This window comes from Cynocephalus volans, chromosome 4 (genome assembly GCF_027409185.1).
Source record: "Cynocephalus volans isolate mCynVol1 chromosome 4, mCynVol1.pri, whole genome shotgun sequence".
Taxonomy (NCBI): Eukaryota; Metazoa; Chordata; class Mammalia; order Dermoptera; family Cynocephalidae; genus Cynocephalus; species Cynocephalus volans.
The window spans coordinates 95,509,113-95,534,745 of NC_084463.1; positions in this window are offsets into that span (position 1 = coordinate 95,509,113).

A 25,633-nucleotide genomic window follows, 5' to 3' on the forward strand; every position below is an offset into this window, starting at 1 on the left:
ATTCATTCAGTCAGTCATTCAGTCAGTCAGCCAGTGAGCACTTCCTGAGCCCTTCCTCTTTTCCAGATACTAGATTAGTCTCTGGGGACACTGAACTAAGGCCCAGTCCCTGGTAGGGAGCTCATAATCTGTTAAAAAGAACAGACCAATCTTACGCATGTTTTACATCAAAATATAGGACATTTTCTCATTGAGAAAATTCACTTTGAAAAAGCTCAACACATGCCTGGTAGATTCCAAGTGCCAGTGACATTTGGTTGACACCATACTTTCCGCTTTCTGATGGCATTGCCAAAAAGTGCCAGAAAAGTTCTAATCCCTGACTACCTCCCTGGAATGCTCAGTGGAAGTGCTTTAAGACCTGTGAAGAGCTGTTCCAATAAGAATAATTTCAGCAGCAATACTTGTGAGACATTCCAGAGTTCATTCAGGGTTATAAGCTCCTTTACCTTATAGACTTGGCTGGCATGGAAAACATCACCTCTACAGGTGCCAAAAAAGGGGGGGTGATTGAGGGACTCACCCATATTGTACAGTTTATTCATAGCCATAATTCATAATAATTTTGATTGCTTCCATCTCCCTAATTTAATCATACATGGTATTTTAAAGTCTGCAGCTCAATGTCTGGTGCACAGCAGGTGTGCCATGAATGTTCCTTGAAACTGATTTCCTCCAGGAGTTTTGAACTTCATTCTACAGGCCCCACTCTCTCTCCAAGTGACAGGAGTCTTTCTGGAAACACCATGGACTAGAGGAATAAAGGAGGAGGGGTGTTTGGCCTCCTTCCAAAAAACTAGTGATGGTCCAATTGTATGTCACAATTGGTAGTGAAGTGTTTGTAAGTAATTTTTACTAATAATAACTCATAACACCATCTGATTAATGTTTGCTAATGATTTACTTTTTAAAATTAGAGTAGATTAAAGACATTACCTATAATAATGTCTGTTTGAAGGTGGACAAAAGGCCAAATGTCTACCAAACTGAGAAGTTATCTTGAAACCAAGGAACGAAGTGGGCAATTCCATATAGTAAAGCAAAGAATTTTAATAAAGTGTAACTTACATATAGGATAATGAATTGGACAGGTGACAACACAGAGGCATATGAAAAGTTTCTCTGCGCCACCTCTTGCTCAAGTCCAAGTTTATATATATAGGCAGTTCACACAAAGCAGTGGAAATGGCTATGAAGAAATTACCAAGGAACAAGCTATCATCGCTAACTCCAAACGTCTTATGACAATGATTACTATCTTTGATGGTCTTGCAATTCACATAGCCAGACCAGCTATTGTCACACCAGTGCTTAATCATTAAGTTCCTTCTGTAGTCAGTAAGCTGTTTCTACCTATTGTCCTAACTACCTTGCCCCTAGTTACTGCATAACTTTTGTGGGCAAGTTCACACAAAGGACACAGCAAGTGGTAAGGGCTTCATGATGGACTAAGTTAGGCTCACAGTCTCACAATGTCACTCTCACCCTTTTGCGTTCAAATGTGCTTTTTAGAAAGAAAGCAGAGGTGAAGTCATGGATGCAAAAATGGGCTGAGTCTTCACTTCTCCACTTAGCTTCATCTTCAGGTCCTGAGTTCCAGTTTGGGAGTGGGAAGAAAGGGGATATCAATACCAAAAGGCTGTTCTATATCAAGATGCTCTGACACAAAACAGCCTGGGCTATGCTACCCTCTGCTCACCCACTGGGTCAGTGGACTAAAGGAAGAGGCCTGGGCAATGCAGAATAGGGACTGGGGGAGGACACATATGCAAAAGATAATCCTGAGGAATGGAGAATGTCCAGTCCAGTGTGCACTGGCCAAAGGGGAGCAACCTCAGGATATCGGATAGATGGGTTCTTCTCCAGCAAGTAGGTGAATGAGCCTGTGGAAACCTCGGCCCCAAGCAGCAACATCACAGTCCCCAGTGAGTTATCCATGCATGGCTGAGAGCCCAGGAAGCAGCCCTCCCTGGGGAAAAGTTTGGCAACTGCTGGTGGTATGTCAGGGAAGCAGGGTCCCAGGCAAATGTGTACAGTGTGGGGCATCAGAGACCTAGAATTCTGGAGGGGAAATTGAGTCATATCAGTAAAAAAAGGACTGGAGAACAGAGAAAGGCTGAGAGAATGTGCCAATATGGGCGAAGGCTCATCCCGCAAAAATGTTGCCTAGATCTTTGGTAACAAAGCAACTCTAGACTCATCCACTGGTGGAGAAAACTCTCCTTATATACTCCTCACCAGGTGGGGCTTAGAACACACACAGACTCTCTCCTGAGCCATTCTGATCTTCTCAACCTGGACTGATGCCCTCTATGCCTGGAGTGGTGCTGTGTTCCTGGTGTCAGCCTTCTCCTCTCTTTCTATTAAATCCCCTGTTTCCAGTTTCACATCATTTCTTTTCTCCTGGCTTATGTCCTTGTTTGGGGGGAAGACATCCTCCAATAGCTTCCTGAAACAAGGTATATGAAAAGTAAAATTTTTTGAAGGCTTGCATATCTATAAATGTCTCTATCTCACCCTCACACATAGAATTCTGAGTTGGAAGTAGTCCCTTCAGAATTATTTTTTCCTTTTGATTTTTTTATTACTCAGAAAAGCTCCATTTGTTTTATTTAGCTTTCTGACTCTGTGCTTGTGCCTTCCATACCTTCATGATTTTCTGCTGTTCAATGAGGAAAGCGTGCTTGATCCTGTCACAGACACATTTAGCACAAATGAAACCACCCTAGACCCTGCTGACATGTTTCTTGTTTTAGACAACCTCATAAGAACTTTAGGTCCCACTGCATGGAAATCTGCCAGGGCACATGCCACATGCAGATTTTGGTGTTTTCCCAGCCTTCTTGGTATAAAGGTGAACGATTCTATTACCAGGGGTTCAGGACAGCCTAGTCTTGTTGGAGGCTAGTATTGTAGGAAAACCTGTGATGGAATGTCAAATGCTGGACTGTTTCCGAGTGCCTCCATGCATATCCCTGGAAGAGGGACCTTCAAAATTTTGAAGGTCTTACTTCACTGTCTTCCAGCTTCTAGTGTTGCCATCGAACAACACAGAGGCATTCGGATTCCCACCTCTTACTTGAGCCTTACTCCTCTCTGGAAACTTTTAAGACCTCCCCAGGGTTGTGAAATTTCACAATGATGTGCCTTGGATGGGTGTATTGTGATCCATTACTAGGAACTAGTTAGGCCTTTCAATTTCAAAACCCATGCCCTTCAATTCTGCGAAACCTTCTTGAATTAGTTCATTGATAAATTCCTTACTCATTTCTGTGTTTTCCTTTCTGGAACTCCTATTATTTAGATAGGAAATCTCTAAAGTTAATCTAATTTAATTACTTGTTCTCTCATACTTTCCACTCCTTGGTTTTGTTTTTGTTTTTATTTATTTATGTGCTCTATTTCCTAGGAAATCACTTTATCTTCCAACCCTGCTAATGAGCATAATTTTCCTGAAAGTTTTTCTTTTCACTTTTTCTACTCCCTTCATGGACGCCATCTCCTTCTCAAATAAGTCTCCTTTCTCTGTTTTGGTCTCCATATTCCACAGAAGATGGTCTTCTCAGGTGTCCGCCAGTATTTAAGAGCTGGAGATGAAAAGCTGATTGTGCCTGCAGGTGGGGCTTGTCAATGTGAGTGTCACAGGAGGAGAGGTAGCTGAGCCCAGTGTTGGGAACCTCTATTGTCAGTCCCTTTATTTCTTTCTTCCAGGAACTAGTCAGATTAACTAGTCTTCCAGAGAAGATCTTTCCAGTGCCCTGTGTTGTAGGCAGAATAATGGTCCCCCAAAGAGGTCCAAGTCCAAGTCCTTAGAACCTATGCGTATGTTACCTTATATGTCAAGGGGACTTTGCAGATGTCATTAAGTTAGGGATCTTTGAGATGGAGAGATTATCCTGGATTATCCAGTGGACCCGCTGTAATCACAAAAGTTGTTATAACAAGGAGGTGAGAAGCTTGGGGTCAAAGAAAGGTACGTAACTAGGGAAGCAGAGGTTGGAGGAATGCGAGACCAAGAGCCAAGGAATGCAGGCAGCCTCCAGAAGCTGGAAAAGGCCAGCAAACAGATTCTCCCCTAAAGCATCCAGAAGGAATGCAGCCCTACCAAGACCTTGATTTTAGCGCCTTGAAACTGATTTCAGAATTCTGAGCTCCAGAACTATGATGATAAAGTTGTGTTGTTTTAATCACTAAGCTTGTGGTAATTACATAAGCAATAGGAACCTATACCCCTGCCACTGGGAGCTGGCAGTAGGGATTGTCTTGGCTTTCCCTGTGCAGATGTGCACTCTGTACCTTCTGTTCAGTGGGGCACCTTGCCTCAACTGTACATGGTGTCCTTCAGCCCAGAGAAACTCTGTTGAACACTCACCCTCTCCAGAAAATAAATCCAGTTCTGCCAGGTGGGGCAAGGACAGTCTCCCAGAAATGTGAAGCAAGGGAGGGGTTCTAGGGCTCTAACTGCTCCCCTCAGCTCCAAAGGTACCTGGAGCTGCCAATTCCTGAGCCATTTGCAGGTGAGGCAGCGGGAATTAGGAAATTAGGATGATTCTCACCTACTTTTCCCACCACTGACTTAGCATTGGGCTTTCTACCATCCGTTGTTACCTGCTTTCAACTGCTCAAATGCTGCTATTTTTTCTCCCATTCTCCCTGTCTTCATCAAATTATGCCTTAAAAAACAAACGTACAAGGGGCTGGCTGGTTAGCTCAATTGGTAGAGCATAGCCTTGTAATACCAAGGTCATGGGTTCAGATCCCCAAACTAGCCAGCGCCCCCACACCCCTGCAAAAAAAAAAAAATGAAAACAAAAAACTCACTCTGTAGTTTTAGTGGAGCATTCAAGGGAAAAAGAAAACTAGACAGGTATGCCACTTTTGCCAGGCAGTTTTTTTCATGCTTCCTTTATGCTTGAAATCTGAGCTCTGGGGGGTCCTCTAGGGGAGCTAATGTCCACACCTGCTACACCTGCTTCTCTCCCAGAGCCACACTGGGTCTCTGGCTATTTCAGAATGTCTCCCCTGAACACGTTCCCCCACCTGAGGCCCTTCGCCCTTATTGATGTCACACTTGCTGAGGGCTGACTGGGTAGTCAGCCCCAGGGTGGTTGTAGTAGTTATTAACATGCTCAAGTACTTTCCTACTGACTGTGAATAGCCACTGTTCCTAATTCCCCCAAGTGCTCCCACTATTGTCCTAGCCACCACAGATGCTCCCTGGCTCTTAGTCTGCAAAGGCTGCCATAACAAACAGCACAGGCTAGGGGGCTTAAACGACAGACACTTAGCTGGAAGTCCAAGATCAAGGTGTGGGCAGGGTTGGTTTGCTCTAAGGCCTCTCTGCTTGGCTTGCAGATGGCTGCCCTCTTGCTGCCTCTTCACGTGGTCTTCTCTCTGTGCACGCATACCCCTGCTCCGTCTGTGTCCTAATCTCCTCTTCTTATGAGGACACCAGTCAGATTACAACTCTGAACCTGCCACATTCTTAATTTTTCACTGCGAGCCTGGGCTATGAAACCAGTCCTGCCAAAACAGCCACAGCCCAGGCCCCCTGCCTTGGAACAAAATGGGAAACCATGAAGCCATTTGTGTTTGGTGTCATATTTTTATGTCCTCACTACTACAAATACTTTAAGAAATAAAAATGAAAACAGTATATACTATATACATGTATTGTGTATGACTCTAAAGTAAAAATCCTCATTTGCCCTCTTGAAGATTTGGCCTACCTCTGTTCACATTTCAGGTTTCAGTTAGAAAAGATAGTGAGAAATTTTTGAACAATGAGCGTGCATGCCCCAATTAAACGGGTCTTAAAGAAAATGTCTACAGAGGGTGGAAAACTTTCACAAGAGAACATGTTACAGTGGATCAAAGCAGAGGTTTTGGAATCAGATAGACCTGCATTAAAATCCTGCTTCTACCACTTATTAGTTGTGTGACCTTGAGCAAACTGCTGAGCTTCTTAGTTTCCTTATTTGTAGTAATACCCGGCTCCTGAGGCCATTGTAAGAACAAGTGAGACAATGAGTGTGCAGCGTCTACACAAAGTCTAGGCAGTAGAATGGGCTGTGCAGAAACATAGGTTCCCTCCCCTGTCCCCGCTAGGACTACAGATCTATAGAGATAGGTACACCCCCATCCCTACCACCCCAACCCCCTCCCAAAGTGGCAGGGGGCCCTGAAGTCAGTATGTTCTTAATAAAATCCTTCATCCCTTTTCACCCAATGAAGAGGTTTTGTGCAAATCCTATGTTAATAGATTCCTTTGGCTAATTCACTTGGCAGGTTTTACATTTGAAAGCCTATTTGACAGTTTCCCTCCGCCTTTCTACTGGGGAAGTTCTGGAAACCTCTCAAGAGATTAACTTCTGGCTCTCCCAGCCTTTCTGACCAACTCCCTGTGTGAGCGATTCCTGCTCCTCTGCTTCTCCTGCACTCCTCCCCACACCCGCTCCAGAGAAGGCAATGGTAAACTGGCTGACAAACATTTGGAAAAGCAATTTAGAGAGGAAGGAAGAAGAAAATGAACATGCACTGAGCCTTTTTCAAAAAATCTGTGAGGCTGTTGACATCAGTGACCTCATTTAGTCTTCTCAGCCACCCAGTGCGGTGGACATATTCCTCCCCATTTTACAGATGAGGAGGCAAATTCCAAGAAATTAATTAACTAGTGCAAAGCTATGCTAAGTGGCAGATCGAGACTGCAGGCCATGTCTGTGAAGCCGAATCCAAGCCCAGTGCTCTTTCCGGTGCTCCAAGCTGCTGCCTGGGGCCCTTCAGCTCTGCCTACAATCTCTCTCCTCTTTCCTCTGTCCTCTCTTACGGCATCTGTTACTTTCTTCGTTATGTTCTGGTTCCTTGGGAACTTGTCTTCTGTACTTAGCTCTTTCAAGCCAGGAGGAAGTACCCAACTCTTTCTTCTTTTCCCCCATATCTGCCACAGTGTCATGTGCATTGTAGGCATTTAGGATGTACATTGAACAGATAAAGAGTTAAATAAATGAGTGTATAAATAAATGAATGTGTACATTGGTGGACAATATATCTATGAATAAATGAATTTGGAAATGATTAACTGAATGAATGAATGGATGGATGTAGAAACAAATATGTGTAAGAAAAAGTGAATGCTGCACCTATGCAAAAATGCATATATACTCATTTACCGAGTGCATGGATTGCATGAATGGATTAATAGGTAAATGAATAAATAGTCAATGAATGAGAATGTAGATGAATGTGGGAATAATTAATGAGTCAATAAATAAAACATACATGAACAAGTGGATATTTAATAGGAAAACGAATATATGAGAGTGAATGAATCAATAAATATATAAAATAATTAATGCAAGGAGGAATGAACGAATGAATACATGAATGAACTGATGAATGAGTGAATAAGTAAGTAAATGAGCCAACAAATGGGTCAATGAATGCCTTCTGTATTTCCCCCAGGACCACCCTACCCCCAGTGATCAGAAAGCGTAAGATTCAGAGGGCCAGTTGAGATTCCAGAAGGCATCATTCAAGTTGGAACTAAAGGTCTGGGGGTGGGATTAATGGATAAAGCCCAACTATTCATAGACAATACATTTGCTGGGAGTACCCCATAACATCTGCCACATCTCCTAAGAATGAGACACCGAGGTGGTCATCAGGAGCCCACTGGCTCCAGCAAGTGGAAACTATGGGTCACTGCTCAAGGGAGCTTCAAGGCATCCCATTCTGCCCAGAGTTCCCTTTGCCCCATTTCCCGCACTTCCACCCAGCGCACCACTCCACTACCAGCCCAGAGCACAAGCACGCAACCACTGACAAGGAAATTAATTCTGAGCATCCAAGAACAGGCTCCTTTAATGAAGAGGCTGCTGCAATATCTTTGCAACAAGCAGCAACCCACATGTTGGATTACAACAGGTTGAGCCATTCCACATTCCCCAGTGCCAGGGCTCAGGGAAAGAGGGAGGGAAAAAAAACAACACCTAGACACTAAGCAAGAACACACGCTTCCTGATATAACCAGCCCGAGGTCCCGGCTCCGTCCAGGTTGAAAGAGCTATAGCACTTCTTGCCTAGGAGCTCAGTCTCTCAACTCCTCTGCCTGCCCATTGCTGAGAGATGCTTTTCTTTGCTGCTTCTTTTTCCACTTCAGAATCTGAGCCACAGCGGGTCCTGAATGACTGACACCTTCTCCTCTCTCAGTCCTGGGAGCTGATTCGGTCAGGACTGTGACAAACGGGAATTTCACATCCCCTTGGTAACCTCCAGCACCCCGTCTCCTGAGGATTGCACTTCTAAACGACCTTGAGGAGCCGACTTCTGGGTGAGAATCAACAGCTTCCTCTTTGTTTCTTTGCTGCCACATTCAGCCTGGGTCGCTGTTTCAAAGAGAGGTTGGATGGGAGGAAAGGCTGTCCTGGAAGTTAGGATCGGCATGTAAAGAGGAACACGGGGGTTGTGTTCCTGGTGCCTGAGGAGAGGGCAGGGCGCAATGTAAAGATTCCTGGGGAGGACGACTTCCCACTTTCAATTTTCACTCTCATCATTTTTTGTCTTTTGATGCAACCCTAGAGTAATACCTGCCACTGGAGGTCCGCATGCCGTTTGGCCTCAGACATTTGTCAGTCATTGAGTTAATCATCTCAGCTTTGCACATGCGTGGGAGGAGCTGTCCTGCTCACAGCTGGGGATGAGTGGGTGGGGAGGGGACCTGTGCAGTCCCTGACTTCCCAGAGCTGTGGAGGCAGCGCTGTGTTTAGTGTAGCAGCTTTGGTCTTTGCCCCTGGCTTCCTTTTCCCATGAAGCATGATTGCTTGAAAATTATATATTTTTCCACAAAGAGCATTGAACACAGCTTCAGGAAAGTCTACATAGCTATACGCCCTCCCCCGCCTCCCCCATTCAACTTTGTGGTTTGTTTGGGGAGGGGGTCAAAAGGGGTGGAGGAGTCAGAAGAAAGACCTTGGCCTTGGTGGCTAAACTCCAAACAATCAGCCACTGACGAAGATAGTGATGTGCAAATTGCTGATCTTTATTGGACACTTTGGGGAATATAGTTGTTTGTCAGGAAATGAAAGAGAATGTTTGTGCTTATAAAATTATATGGAAAATCAATGCAGTGTTAAGTATATTTTTCAGTTATTTGAGTCAAAGATTGTTCTCCAGCCAATTCCAGCAAGCTCTGAGGGAAACAGAGACTTCCCAAAGCACAGCCAAGGGGCTGAGCAGAAAGGTCAAGCTGCCATTTATTGCTGCACTCCTTCACTTAGGGAAATGCCTGAGTGGGCACGAAGTGACACGGGCCATGCAAAGTTCCAAATGTGGCTGTTAGCCCTCGATTATTAACAGCAATGCTCAGGACCGCGCTAGACGGTCCTATTTCTAGTTTTCTAGTAGACCTATTTCTAGTTGTTCTTTTCTTGTGCTCTAACTTGGGGATTCTGGGCATTGAGCCCCTGTCACAGATGGGGTAACCCTTAAGGGAACTGTAAATTCATAAAATTATGTTGCAGGGGAGGAGACAAGAGTTGTATGCAATGAGAGAGAGAACGGGAGCCTTGTCTCAGTGGTTGGAGTCACCTTCCATAGGAGAAGTGGGGTGCTTGGTGCTTGGTGCTCCTGAATGGTATCTGTGGGTCTGCCCAGCTCTGGCCTTGGACAAGGATATGAAGGGAGTATAGGAACAGTCAGGACATCTGTCCTTTCACAAAGCCCTTGACATGGGTCTTTCAACATGAGGAAATGTGTAAGAGTAAAATACCAGGCAAACGCGACAGAGCTCTCCAAGGATCAAAGATGATGGTCAGGAAGCTACTGACAAATCTCCCACCTGTGACTATAAATTCTTTACTAGATGATAATGTAATCATTTTTAAAATATCTAATTGGGAGCAGACAATCAGCACTGCCACTCCCTCGCTGTGTGACCCATGGCAAATTACTAGCCTCTCTGGAGTTCGAGTTCCTTTGTCTGTATACTTTGTTATAAGGAGCTTCTTATGATGTCTTCCTGCTCTAAATTCTGTGGTTTTGTGCTGAGGAGGTCTTATTGGAGACAGCAGTTCAGTGAATGAGGATGGAACGAGGGAGATGCTAATTTTGTGTATGTCACTTACAAGCTGTGCATCTTAGGCAGGTCACTTAACCTTCCTGTGCTTCAGTTTCCTCATTTGAAAGTAGGTTTTTGTTTGTTTGGTTGGTTGCTTGCTTGCTTCTTTGTTTGTTTGTTTGATTTTTCTCTCTCTCAATAGAGTTGTGGTGAGGGTTAAGTGCAGTGATGTATGCCAGACATTGAACGCAGAGCCTGACACTGCAAATACAGTTAGCTATTGACATTACAAGGGGGTAAAGATAACAACACATTTTAACAAAGTGTCCTACTGCTCATACTGATGGGAATATTTGCAAAAATAAATAATAAATTTCCACTAATTATTATCAAAGACTGAAATGATCCTTTTGTGACCATATCATAGGCACAAAGGAAGGACTGCATTAAAAATATATTAAAAAGACAGCAAAACAAAAACAAAAATACTAGACTTAAATTCTGTCTTTTCCACTATGCATGGGTTTCATTATCTGTGAAATGGGAATAAGGACCAAGGACTGTTGGAGAATTTAATGTTGTAATATCTACAGCAAGAGGCACTAGTAAATGATACCAGTCATTACGTTAGCATTTAATACTTGAAATCCATAATTTAAAAACTAAAGATCAAAGAACAAACAAAACCTAAAATCTGTTTTTAGCATAACTTCCTTGATACTCAGACCCTGTTTTCTCCATGAGGAAGTTTCTCGAGACTGACTGCTTTCATTTACTCATTCAGTCATTGTTTTCTAAAGTGATGGGTGGAGATAATTGGAAATATTATCTGGGTTTTGCTCAAGTATTAGAAATCTCTCAAGGCTTTAAACTGTACTGCAAATACCATCCCTACCTGTTATTGCTTATTTCAGTAACAGAATCTCCTTGCCAAAGAAATTTGGGAGTGAAATGTCGTTAGCAGACATGACACAACTGGCCCTGATTGTGATGTAAGGCAGTTATAGACCCAAGGAAGTTTGCAGAATATTTGATGGTATGAAAAACAGCCACAAATCCCTTAAAAATACATACCATGATTGACCTCATTCTCATTTCTGTTGGTGTAAAAATGGTTGCAATAAAATGCCTTTAGAGCCTCAAACCACTGGTTAGATTCCCTGCCCCATTTCAGAACCTAAGAATGAGTTCATGAACATAGAGATTACGCCTCAGTTTCCAAAAGAGTTCCAAAGTCTTTCAAAATATACTAATCAAAGTTAGGTGATGAAAATATCTACTACATTTTTTCAAATTTTCTTGGAATAGTATTTACTTGTCAATTTTGTCCTGTGAGTTTTTTTACGAACTTCTAGTATGGGCCTCTTAATTCCTGGGCATGAATACAGACAGTATAGTCATATGCCACATAACGATGTTTTGGTCAACAATGGACCGGACTGCATAGATGACGGTGGTCACATAAGATTATAATATCTATACCATATAGCATAGGTGTGTAATAGGCTATACTGTCTAGGTTTGTGTAAGTACACTCTGATGTTCACACAATAAAATCGCCAAATGACACATTTCTCAGAAGGTATCTCCATCGTCAAGTGACACATGACTATATTGTGCACACTCTCATACACACACACACACTCAGTGAATTATGATTTCCTTTAATTATAATAATCTTTCCTCCAATGCAAAAAAAAAAAAAAAGGCAGGGGGCAACAGGTTAATTTAAAAGTTATTTATTTTGGAAACAAAATATACTACAGTGTCTATTATGAGGAGAAAAAGAGCAAAAATATATTTTAAAAAATACCATTCTTAAGAGTGGATACAAAACAAAATTTGGATTGTGGTTATCTTTGCATGGTAGAACTATAATTTTCTTTCTTTCTTCTAATTTTCCACATTTTCTAAATTTTCCATGCTATATGTATACTGCTTTTAGATAAAAAGTTTTCATATTTTTTTAACAGCATTGCTATATTAAGTAATGGCACTTTTTCAGAACAGTTTCTATTCAAGGCAAACAGTAACTAACAGCACATCAACTTTGTGGTAGCAAATGTTTCATCTGTACTGTACCCTACTTTTAAGCAAGTATCATAATGCATTTTACAGTTTACTGCTTCCATGGTGTGTTAACAATAACCAGGTGTACTCTGATCAGCTGGTCTTAATTTCAGCTCTGGGTTAAGGCTTAATTCTAGAAGATGCATACCCCAGCCATACTGCCCCCCAAGTCTAACTAGGCATCCCCTCTGTTTGATGGGCTCCATGTGTGGAGCTGTTGGAGACTGGGGTCTATGTTTAGATTAGACTTTCTTGATGGGGCCTCCAACACAAGCTGCCTACATGTTTTGTTTTCCGATTTGTTAATAACATTTATTGGAATTTTTTTCTGGTTATAAAGGCAATATGTGATCATTATAGAAACTGTTAAAGTTAAATGGAAAGAAGAAAATAAAACACCTGTCATACCATATTTCCTCCACCCAGAAATAATCACTTGTGAATTTCCTTCATCTTTGTGTGTGTATGTACATAGGATATATTTTAAGCAGTTGAGATTATATTGTTTATGTATGTAGGATGCATTTTAAGCAGTTGAGATTATATTGTGTATATGTGCATGTATGTGCATTTGTATGTATTGGTATGTGATGAGCATTTTCTAATATAATTACAATTATTTCTTTAATACAGTTTTTGTGCCTGCATAGTAATACATGTACCATAATTTATTTAATCAAATCACTTTCCTGGGCACTTAGGATTCTTCCCACCCCAATTTTTGTTAATGTAAAAAATGCTGTGATAAACATACATAATTCATGTTCCTATCTTTGATTATTTCCTTAGCATAGATTGCTAGAATTGGAATTGATAAGTAAAAGAACAATAACATTTTAAAGACTTTTTATAGTCAAAGAAATGCAAAGTCGAACAGTAATGAGAGGCAAGTTTGTGTATATCAGATTGAAAAAAGTAAAACATTCTCACATGCTTACAAACACTGGGAATTATTTTTCTTCTTCACCTTTGGCATTTCGATATACAAAAACTAGTTCTTTAATATTGTTTTAATTTACATTTCTTTGATTATTAGTGAGATGAAACTGTATTTCATGTTTATTAGCTGTTTGTCTTTACTCTTCTATGAATTTTCTATTCGTGCCCTTTGTCCATTTTTCTGCTGATTTTTTTCATCAATTCATAAAAGATGATCTCTGTTAAAGATATTAGCCTTTGTCACTTCTATTAAAATATTTTCTCAGTGTTATTTGCCTTTTATTTTTTAATGAATTTTTGCTGTGCAGAGATTTGTCTTATATAGTCAATCTACTGATATCTTTCATTGTGGTTTTTTCCTTTTATTATCCTTAAAAGCATTTCTTTATTCAGAGATCAGATACTCACTTTCAGCATTTTGAGTTTGTTGTTTTTGTTTTTGCTTCTTTGGCAGCTGGCCAGTACAGGGATTGAACCCCAGACCTTCGTGTTATCAGCACCACACTCTAACCAACTGAGCTAACCAGCCAGTCCATGAATTTGTTTGTTTTTAATATAGAAGTAGAATGTGAGCTTTGACCAAGGATAAGTCCCATGAATTTTGTCAGGTAGCTAGGGCTTCAAGAGGCTCTTTCTACCTCTTGCATCATTAGAGAAAATTGAGCATTGACTTTCCAGACGTGCCCAGAGTTTCTAGAGAAGCAGGCACCGGGCAGAATAGCAAGCCAGGATCTGCTGAAAACCCAGGAACAGGAATTTTAAGTAAGTAGGCATGGGTGTTTCGACTGTTATGCATCAAATTATTTTAAATGACTTTTTTTTTTTTTTTTTTTTTTTTTTGGTCTTTTTCGTGACGGGCACTCAGCCAGTGAGTGCACCGGCCATTCCCATATAGGATACAAACCCGCGGCGGGAGCGTCGCTGCGCTCCCAGCGCCGCACTCTCCCGAGTGCGCCACGGGCTCGGCCCCATCAAATTATTTTAAATGTTAGTAACTGTGAAGTTGTTTGGCAGCAGGGCCTCCATAAATGCCAGTCCTAAAAAGTAAGTCTGAGAGAGTATGTCGGTGCCACCTCCTCCATCAAGCCCTGGTTGCTGGAGAAATATGGCTATGGTCTCAGGTGGCAGATATGAAACTAAATGATTCTGAATTAGATCTTTGCTTTGGGTCACATCTAACCAACTCAATTTTCCTTTGTCAATCTGAGGCAATGGTTTTTAGCTTGGAGCATGGTACACCAGTGAATTCTGCATAGAGGAAGAGATCAGGGTCCCTGAGCAGCAATTTAGTAGTGGAAAGAACATAGGCTTTGGAGCTCTGCAGACCAGTCTGACTCTTTGCTCTGCCACTTCCTAGCCATGTGGCTTTGAGCCTTCATTTCCTTGCCTATGAAATGGGGATAATAAAAGTCTTGCACAGTTATTGCGAATAGTATGTAGTGGACACTCAACCATGGGAGCTTTGAAAATGAATTGATTTGCAGTGTGTCTTTTGGGTCCCAGATTATAAAAGCAGATGATTATGTGTCTGCCACTCCACCCAGTGGGCTTGTCATGTGCCATCAACCTACAGGGATATAATTTCTTCAGGCCAAAACTAGACCTGATGTTGGCCTGAAAAATCATTTGCTTTCTTCAAACTGATGAACTTATATATATGCAAAATCTAAAAAAGGTGTAAAGGTGGAATCACATCCTCTTGTACATTTAATGATTTGCCGTTATTGAAAAAAGTAAAATGACAGGAAAGCAGAAGTGTCCTGGAAAATCAGGTGTACTTCATACATGATATTCAGTGCCCTTTGCACTGGAAACTCTTCAAACCTTCCTAGAAGGTGGCCCTGTTTTTAATTGATCTGTGTATTATCTGAGTTTAGCTTGCACGTGTGATAAGACTGATTCAATGTTGCTGGGAGGCATTAATTATTAATACTTCTTAAAGTTAATGTATACAATCTTTGTGTCTTTAGAGTTAAATAAAAATAAAATAAGCAAAACTGCTGGTCCTTATTGAGTAGCTAGCAGGCACCAGGCACTGTGCTAGTTCCAGGCAGCAAAGGGGCTGCGGGGTGGTAGCAGGGAGGAAGGACAGTGGTACCAAATCCATTAGCTTTGCCATTAGTAGTTCATTTGTACTGGGGGATGAGATGCAAGTGTGAACATTTCAATAGCAGTGTCAGATGTAAGTAGAAATTCAATTCCCCTGCCTCCTTCTGAGTACTTTTAAGAAATAGTATTATAATCCTTAAGTATTTGTGAATTTAATTTATTTGACGCACGTGAGAGGCAGTAAATGAAATTTTGAAATCAAAATGAAAGACCTTTTGAGGCACTGCCTAGAGGTATGGAGTTGTGAAGGTACAGGACCTGCAGGGTGTCAGAGAAGGAGGAGACCTTAGGGACGGCACCCAAGTCAGCCTCCTTACTCTACAAATGCAGCAGCTGGGGCTCCCAGGGCATCTCTGTCTCTTGACTCCCAGTCCAACACTTCTCCCTCCAAATCCTGGGAAGAGCTCCCTGGATACCCAAAGGCCTCCATCTAGTGGGTGAAAATTCCAATGAAGAGTCCAGAACTGAGTTTACGTCACTCACTCTATGTGTAACCTGAGAGAAGTCACCTCGTCTCTCTCTGTCCTGTTATCTCATCTGTAAAGCAGGGATAATAGTAACGCTCAATGGCACACATCTCAGGGATGCTGTGAGGAATAAATGAGAGGATGTCTGTGAGGGCTCTGTGAGAACCGGGAGAGCCACAGATACACTTGCTCTCGGGGCACCATGAAACTGACAAAGCAGGGAGGAGAGTGGAGCGGAGCAGTCCCCTCTGGTTTCTTCATATCTGCATACGTTTCTAAGTAGCAGACTAGGTTAGGAAGTACCTATGTAGCTGACAGGTCTTCACCTGATGTACTAGGCCAGTGCCATAAAAGTTTTGAACCCAAATAAAGGAAAAAGTGTTGTTTGGAAGAGAAAAATGGATATTTCTTAACACTAAAAATATGTGTCATATTGTTTCATGTGCCCTTGATGGTTCGAGGAGCCCTTTGTTCATTTGAGAATAGAACAATGTATTATGTATAGGTTTACTCATGAAATTATCATGTTGGGCATACTAAGTTTAAAGGTACCATCTATTCAGACAGTCAGTGCCTACACATTTAGTAATGTAATTGACTTTAAAGTACTTTAGTGTGGTCACAAACACCTGAAGGGAGTGCTCAGCTTCTTGTTTGTGCCCATGTAGAAGGAGTCACAGAAACCTGAGCCCACCAGAAACCTGAGCCCACCAGACAGCATCAGCATTCTAAGAAAAAATAAGCCTGGATTTTCTGGATTTTGTGTCTTCACAAGTGTTAAACAAATTCTGAAAGCACTTATTTTCACAAACTATAAAGCAGGAGTAAAGTGGAAGAAAAAATCCTTTTTTGGAGGTAACTTTTGCATTGTGGAACCTGGTCCAATCAGCCTTACTCAGAAATATGCATTTCTTTTGACTCACAGTTGCAAATCATGCTTCCACCATCCCACCCCACCCTCATCAGAAAAATCTAGCAGTGGAGAAATGCTTCCATATGCTAAAAGCTGGTTTCCCAGATTTTGCTGAGGGGGAATAAAGAAAAATGTAGTTGAGTAGCCAGCTTGCATATACCAGTAAACGCTTTGCTGCAGTACATATAGATTGAGTAATAGCAGCTCTCAGAGTTAACCATAAATAACTTTCCAAGCCTGCAGGCCTCGGCTCACTGCTTATTGAGGTTTTGCCACAAAATGGCCTATTAGCAGGAATTTAATTATAATTTACATAGGTTATGGAAATAATCTAAGACCAGAAAAATAGGCTCAAAGACTCTGAATTTAGAAATACTTAAACTGGGAGCTGTTGTACGGGTTTGGCAACAGAAGTCCGGAATCTAGTCTCTCTTCTTTCATTAACTTGCTGGGTGATCTTGCAGGGGCCGCCACATCCCTCTGGGTCTCAATTTCATCAATGAAATATGCAGATAATAATAAAAATATCTACATCACAGAATTAAATGTAAGCGAGTAAGCAAAAAGTACTTTGTCACCTGTCCAACACTAAACAGATGCCTATGATGCTGTTGGTAAAGAGATGGAGAAATCACAGATACAGTGCAAAGAGCACTGGCTTTAGAGCCAGACTCTGAGAGTGACTCTTGACTCCACTTCTTTGTGTTAAACCCAGATTTTCTGACTCTTGGCTTCAATGTTGTCATCCGTAATATGGGGACATCAACAATGCCTATTTCACATTGCTAAGATAATGTGGAAGAATCCAGTAAACCGTAAACTGTTCCCAAGGAGTCATGTCTATATTTGCTTCCCAGGGTACCCTCAATGCTTAGCATAGTGGTTGGTACATTGTTGGATGAAAAAAAATTAGTATTTTTGGAATAAAAAAATAATAATAATTCTCACGTTTCACATTGTCTCAGAACTCAGGCCAGGGTAATAACATGTTGTTTCCATCTACAAATCTCTTTCCAGTTCAGGGTTAGGCAAGTTATTTCTTGTTTTGTTTCATCTATAAAGGAACAGATAGCTGTTTCTGCCACTTCTGTTCCACTCAGATTTGGAAATGTAATCAGAGAGGGGAAGGAATAGTGTTTCATGCCAGTCTCATGATTTGCCCAAAGACACACAGCTACTAAGTAGTAGAGCCAGAAGTAGGATTCACGTCAGGCTAACACAAAGCTCTCCTCTTTTCTTTCTACATGAATATATTTTACAGCCTGAAGTTCAACTGTTATCCAGAATTAGCACAGAGTAGGTGCCAGAACTGGCTGCCTTCTTTCATGAGGGTAGCACCCACCAGAGGTAGAAAAATGGACATTGCTCTTGGATTTCAATGCTCCGCGGCTTACACTAAATGATTAGGAGATAGAAACACACATTATTTTGTATGATGGCAGGTAAAAAGCTGTTTGTAGCCCAATTGGGGGAAATTATTTCAGGGGAAAATCAAACACTTATCTTAAACTTTTGAATCATCCTTCTACAATAATTTCCTAATCAAAAATTTTTATTGGTGGAAAAAATTACCAAGCCCTGCCCCTGTACTTTCAATATCTGTAATAGTTGGAGGAAACTTTCAGACAGATGCTGTTCTCAATTTGATAGTTGCTAAGGCATATTAAAAGGAAATAATCATTTTGTCAACCCTCCTCCAGCCCTACCCGAAAGTCCTTGGCTAACAGATCTCATCTCTGCTTTCTCACTCCCAGCTTTAGACAATGTTGTTGATCTGACTAGCAAAGTCAAAACATTCTTTTCCTTTAGATGCCCCTGCCAGCTTCCCTAAGAAAGCCTGACTATTCGGAAGTCTTCTACATTGGCCATTGGCATGGTTTCCTTCTACAGGACAAAAAAAGAAAGTTCATTTCTTGTCACACGTGGGTTTGCACTTTAAAATGTGCTGCATGTAACTGTAACATCATTTCATTTCATCTAATTAATGGCTACCAAGGGAAAATTACAGCCTTGTGCTTAGAATTCTGTTCACAGAATAATTGCTCCAGATATATGTAACAGAATGTTACTGATACACATAGTAATGGGAGTTTTGACAATACTGTGCTTTTAAAGCCTTTTAAGAATACCACAGGTATGTCTAAAAAAGAGCAATGAGAGAGGAGAAATTTAAAATGCTAATATAGGTATAAAATAAAACCGAGCATTAACCCTTGTCCACAGTGGATAGATAATACTAGATTAATTTTTGTCCTATTGTTCTACCTTGACTAGATTTGCTCATTCATCTCAAAATTTATTTATTAAGCATGTACTGGGCATTAGGCATACAGTAGTCAACAAGACAGGCACCTGCCCTCCTGCAGTTTCTAGAACTGCAGGGAAGACTAATATTGAATAAGCAACTACTGGTAATGCTGAGTGTTAATTAAAAAAAAAAGAAGAGGCAAGTATAACAGAGTCGAATAGTCTCTTTTTGAGGGTCTGCTACAGATATCATCCTCTCAGCATATGCTTCTTTTCTGCCTCGAGTGTCCTACCCAGCTTACTTGTGAAGGGAATCTTTGAGACAAGCATGTTGTTTCATGTGTTCCCTGACCCCAAAAATCAGAATGAGGGGCTTTTCTGCCCTGTGTTCCCAGAATGTGATTCAAGCCCTTTCCTTAAGAGGCTGTTTAGTTCCTTTCAAGGGGGTTGGCCCTAAGTCAGGCTCCATGGGTTTGAATCGGAGCTCTTCCACTTCCTGGTTAAAAATTAGTCTCTGACCTCAGTTTCCCCATCTGTAAAATGGAGATTTATAGTAGCAGATGACCCTTAGGATTGTTGAGAGGATTAAATGAATTCATCATATTAAAAAGCACATAAAACAATGTAGGGTATATACAACGGTACTTCAAAAAGTTCATGGAAATATACAATTAAAAGATAATATGAATATTTCTGTACACTTTTCGAAAACCCCCTCGTATGCTTAGTAAATGTTGGCTCTTGCTCTAATAGCACTAATTAATACTTTATATGCTTTATATTATGTGCTTAATGTTAGACCATAAATTCTGGAATTTCAGGGCCCTTGAGTTATTCACCCCTCCATTTCTACCAGTTAGTACGGGGTTTGGTACATAGTAGGTGCTCTAGCAGTGTTCGCTAAGTGAATGTGAGAGTGGTGAATTTCCATAAATATGATGCACAGGGCCCAAATCAAGGAAATTTAGGTCAAAGTCATTCTAGGAACTTGGCTTATCCCCGTATATGATTTTATTCCACTTCTTGGTGAATAATCAGTAAGAGAAAAAAGTACGTGTATATTTTGGACAATCTCTTGATGTCCTCCTTGGCTCTTTTATTTAAATGCATGCTCTTTTGGGGTTCCTCGGACACCATAGAAAGTAACTGACCTTTTTTTTAGATTCAGCCATCACATTCTTGGAATAAGAAAACAATAATGTCTCTTTTATTTTAATTATGCCAGGCCACATGTATGAGCATCATAAAATGCAATGCAATTTTATTTTGTCAAGTGTCTTCCATCTCAAGCGGCATCCCTGGAATTCAAGTTAAATAATAAATAATACAACATAAGGTGTTTGGGGGGTAGGGAGGAGGGGAATTAAAGGACCAACACAAAGGAGGAAAGCTGTTCTCTGAGAACAGAGAACCTATAATCAGATTTTAAAGGACCTCCAACTCTTCATCCACCTGTGATTGTTTGGTAACGTTTCAGACAGAATCACTGGAATGGGGATGTGGTTTAGTAAATGGCTTAAACAAAGGCTTTGATTTCATGGTGATGACACAGTTGCACTGTATTTGTCATGCTGCTATGAAGCTCTTTATATATCACGCAGCGCTTTCTATTGAGGACGTGTCTCAACAGACAAAGTGCTGTCCCCCTCTGTGTCGTCAGAAGAAGATTGAAATAGCAATGGAGAGTTCTGATGGGCCCCTTGGAGTCCACCCATGTCCCCAAATAAGAGAACGAGAAGCCCGAAATTGCAATAATGAGAATTAACATTTATTGATACTCACTGCATGCCAGGCATCATTGAAGTGCTCCATACTCTATTTCAGGGAGCAGCAAACTATGGCCCGTGGGCCAAAGCCACCTGTGGCCTGTTTTTGTCCAGCCTGGGAGCTAAGAATATTCACATTTTTAAGATTGTTAAAGAAGAAAAAGAACAACAATAATAAATACAAAAAGAATATGCAACAGAGATCTTATGTGGCCTGCAAAACCTGAAATATTTACTTTCTCTTCTTTTATAGAAAAGTCTGCTGATCCCTGCTCTATCTCATTAATGCAGCCAATGCACTAATTTGAGCATTTATTGTCCCCCTGCTATCATTTGGACATTGAGTCTTAGGAAAGATAAGTATGCAGCTAATATTATATAGCTCGTCAGTGTGACTACTATCCAAGGATGACTAACTCAAGTACTTACAGGACAGGAGTAACATAAATGAGTAGTGTGGGCCCAGCAAAGGCTGTGACATGCAGCAGGCACATGTCCCTTTAAACGGACAGCCTCAGTGCAGTGCAGGCCAATGGTAGCTCTGCAGTAATGGGTGACCCATGCTGTCCACATTTTCTGATCTTTCAAGAAAGGCCAGGAATCAAGATTTTTATGTAAAATCTCCTAATTTTTAAATGTTGGCAACTGATTGAAATTTTTTTACATGCTCTGTGGATCAAGAGATACATGCCTGTGGGCTGAGTAAAGCCCAAGAGCCCACAGTTTGAAACCTTTGCATATTATTATGAGTTCATTTGGTCCAACCCCTTCACCTTACAGTGAGAAAACAGGATTTGAGAGACAGGGTGACTTGGCTAAGATTACAGAGCTAGTAAGGGGGAAAATCCACGTCACTTGACTTTACATTTTGAACTGTGTCTACTGAGCACTGCTCTGATTTCTACTTAGTAGAACGGATGGTTGATAAGTAGGAGTAATTTCTTACAGACTTATCTAAACCACTATGTGCTATTAGAAGAGGACAGAATGTCAGACAGAACTGGAAGACATACCTTAAAAATATATGGAACTTCTCCCCCCCTTTTTTTTTCTTTTTTTTTTCTTTTTTTTTTTAAGAAAATGAAATTTTATTAATATTATTTTTTACATTCTAGGATTTGTTGTTGTGGAGCAGTTGGGAGGGCGGGGAGGGGGAGAGGGGAAAGAGGAAGGAAACGTGATGGGAAAAGGAGGGAGGAGGAGGGGCAGGATTGAGTCCTGTGGCATCCCCTCTGTCCCATAGGGAGACTGTGGGGCTTCCAGCAGTGGCTTGGTCATTGCTGGGCTGGGTGCAGATGTCAGGGGAGTGTGGAAAAGCCCTCGCCCCCCCCCCACCATCCCAGCTCGGGAAACTGAGGCTCTTGGCAGCTTGGTGATCGATGCTGGGCTGGTTGCATGTGCTAGGGAGGCATAGCCGAGGCCTAAGGCCCCCCACTGCCCCTGCTTGGGAGAGCCCATCCCCCCTTATTTTATGATTTACAAGACAATCAGAGAGGGTTGCTGCAGGTCACACAGCTAAGTAGGAGTAGAGGTGGGTCTCCAGCCTCAGACGCCAGCCTATTCTAGTGCTTTCCCTTGCCCCATAATGAACGCTGAATCTTTGAGGTGCCTCTCCAAAGTCTCCTATACTATGCCTTGTGTTATTCCTGAAGCATGGCTCTAGTTGAGCCTAAGCTGAAATTCACACATAGTAGCTGGGCATGTCTGGTGAATTAATGGACTATCACTCTTTCTACCCAAGTTGGAAGTTGGCTTAAATTGACCTGCTTTCAGGGTGGTGAGTTCTAAGAGACCTGGAGCCTAAGATAATGAGAGAGAAAGGGACGCAGGAAGGCAGATTATATTTCCCCATGTCAGTAAGACTACAAGCAGCAGCTGACAGAGCTGTTTTCACAAGGGAACCTGTGAGATCCAGGGCAGAAATGGTGCCACCTGGGGTCCAGGTGACCCTGAGCAGGAGAGGGGCTTCTCCCCACTCCTACAAAGAACACAGAACAACTCTGCTGAGGACTAAGGGGAAGGAACTCAGTGTTTTTCCACACCTTGGGGGTCTTGCATGACTGAGAACACTTACAGTTAAAATTCCAGGTGTGGTGTGCACAGAGAAGGCACTAGAAGCAAAGGTAATAGCCAGGGGCTACCCCTGACTGACTTCAAAGGTGGAGGAAAGCAGTGAGTGTCTTGCATCCAGAGCAGTAGAGAAGACTGTCTGTGAGCACGTGAGACATGCTGGGAGCTCCTAGGGAAAGTGTGTGTGGACAAATGAGTATCAGTGGCCCTACCCATGCACACTGTTCATACAGTCTCATCTGTATCCTGGGGAAATGAGGTTCCACATGATGTGGCTGCCACAGAGAGACAATAGTCTGGGGCTTTGCTCCTCCAAGTGGTCCCTGGCCCAGCAGCAGCAGCAGCACCTGGGAGTTTGTTAGAAATGCAGAATCTCAGCCCCACCCCAGACCTACTGAGCCTGAAACCTCACTGTAACAAGAACCCCGGGTGATTTGTGATGACATTAAATCTTCAGAAGCTCTGGCCTCAATATTAAGAGTAACAACACTAAGGCAAACCGTGGGTTTTAATGTGAGACCTACCATGCCTTTGTTTTGTTATATTGACCAAGTGATTTAATATCTCCACACCTCAATTTGCTCATTTCTAAAATGAAAATAACAATACTGTCTATTTATAGGTTGTTGTGATGCTTACTTGAGATGACATGTAAAGCACATTGATTGACACATAATAAGCTCTTTGTAAATGTTAGCTATTGTCATTATTATTACTTTTTATAATCTAGGACTTGTCACTAAAGCATTTGTAAAAGAGGCTTTTCTGGTTCCCTAATGTTGCCTTCCCATTTCCCTCAATAACCCAATGTGCTTCCCACTCCTCGACACAGCCTGCCAGTAATCATAACATTAAAAAAAAAAAAAACATAGCCAGTATTCTTCAAAGGACTGGGAACTGAAATACAAATCAAATGTCATCTCAGTTATCCTCACAACGAGTAAGGTTGATGTCATTATCTATACTTTAAAAGTGAGGACACTCAGCCTTCCAAATCCACCTACAACCCTAGCAATAGTAAAGAGTAGAACCACAGCTTCTCAGAGAAAGAGCTCGAGCCCCAGGCAGTGGCTGAGCACCTCCTACAGTGCCAGCTTGCAGAAGAGCTTGGACTTCTATTACATACGGAGGGTGGAACATATGCTTTTACCTCTGTTCCTTTCCCAATACCGACTAAAATGACAGAAAAAATTATTCAAAAGGAAAGAACGGAAGAGAAGACAATAGCATTTTGGAATGATGAAGCAGATGGACAAGAAAGAATTGACTTAAGACCCGAGAAAGTGAAACCTAAGCTATTAAGGGGGAAAGTCCAGGTTTCTGATTTTCACTGCAGAACACTAGAAAAGCTCAGAAACTGGAAGCTTGAGGTACATTTGAAAGTAGGGGTCTGGGTGGGGTTGAAAACAGGAAGATTGGTTGGATGACTTAAGATTTCCTCCTTCATCCTGCTTTCCTGGGTGCCTGCACCATCAACCCTCAAGGAGATGACTGGAGATTTATTAACTCTAGTGAACGAACCTGGGAAACTCTGGACTTGTGGAAAACAGCACCACAAATGTAGATATACCGTGCACAAAAAAAATGAACAGGAAGGATAAATGGAATCTTCAAAGAAATGGTGAGACTACCTCTCAATCCTTTCCCTCAATAGGCTTCTAGGAAACCTTAACAGCCAGTCCTGTCCTTCCCAGGGAGGGACTGAAATATTCCTTTCTGGTGAACCTGAACAGCCACTAAAAGAAAATCTTACAGATACTGTGAGGGAATTACGTGACCCGCCAGATCATCCTACAGGGAAGCCCACTAGTCAGCCAGTCTCGTTCATACATCTTGAAATTTCCAATCAGTTTATTTTTATCAATTTTATTCATATTTATTTTTGTGCGGTACAGTGTGTTGTTTTAATAGATGCATATACTGTACAATGGTTCACTTAGGGTAGATAGCATAGTTTCGTACCTGTTAGTCCACTATGTCTCCTCTTTCACCCCCTCCCTTCCCAGCCTCTAATAATCATTATTCTACTCTCGTCTATGAGAACCACTTTTTTTCTCTTTTTTGAGATTCCACACATGAGTGAGATCATGCGGTATTTGTCTTTCTGTGCCTAACTTACTTATTTCACATGATGGTTTCCATTCCCATCCATGTGGCTGCAAATGATAGGATATCACTTCATTTTGTAACTGAATAGTATTCCATTGTATCTATATACCTCCATTTTTTATCCATTCATCTGTTGATAGGCATTTAGGTTGATTCCATCTCTTAGTTATTGTAAATAGCATTGAGATGAACATGGGAGTGCAGGTGTCTTTTTATATACTGATTTCATTTCCTTTGGGTATGTACCCAGTAGTGGGATAGCTGGGTCATAAGATAGTTCTATTTGTAGTACTCCAAGGAACCTCCATACTGTTTTCCACAGTGGCTGTACCAATTTACATTCCCACCAACAATGTAGAAGGGTTCTTTTTTCTCGGCATCCTCGCTAGCATTTATTATTTTCTGTCTTATTGATAATAGCCATTCCAACTGGGGTGAGATGATATCTCATTGTGGTTTTAATTTGCATTTCCCTAATGATTAGTGATTTTGAGCATTTTTTCATATGCTTGTTGTTTTTAGTTGAATATGCATGGATAGCCATTGATCATTAATATCTGAGTAAAGCCCTTACTATGAAAAACTAAACACAAAACCAAAATAGCAATTATAGAAACCTCAAAAAACATAGCAACAATGCAGGGAACAAGAGAACATTTTGTAAAATATGTCACTAATATCCTTAGAGACATGAAGAAAGGTATTGCATACATGAAACATTCAAGCAATGACAACAGGCTCCAGAAAACTAAAAATTAGGACAGCATAAATAAAAATGTCAACAGAATGGTTGGTAGGCAAAGCTGAGAAAATCTCCCAAAAGTAGAACAAAAAGATAAAACAAACAAACAAATACAAAAAAACAGAAAACAGGAAAGAGAAGATTTTA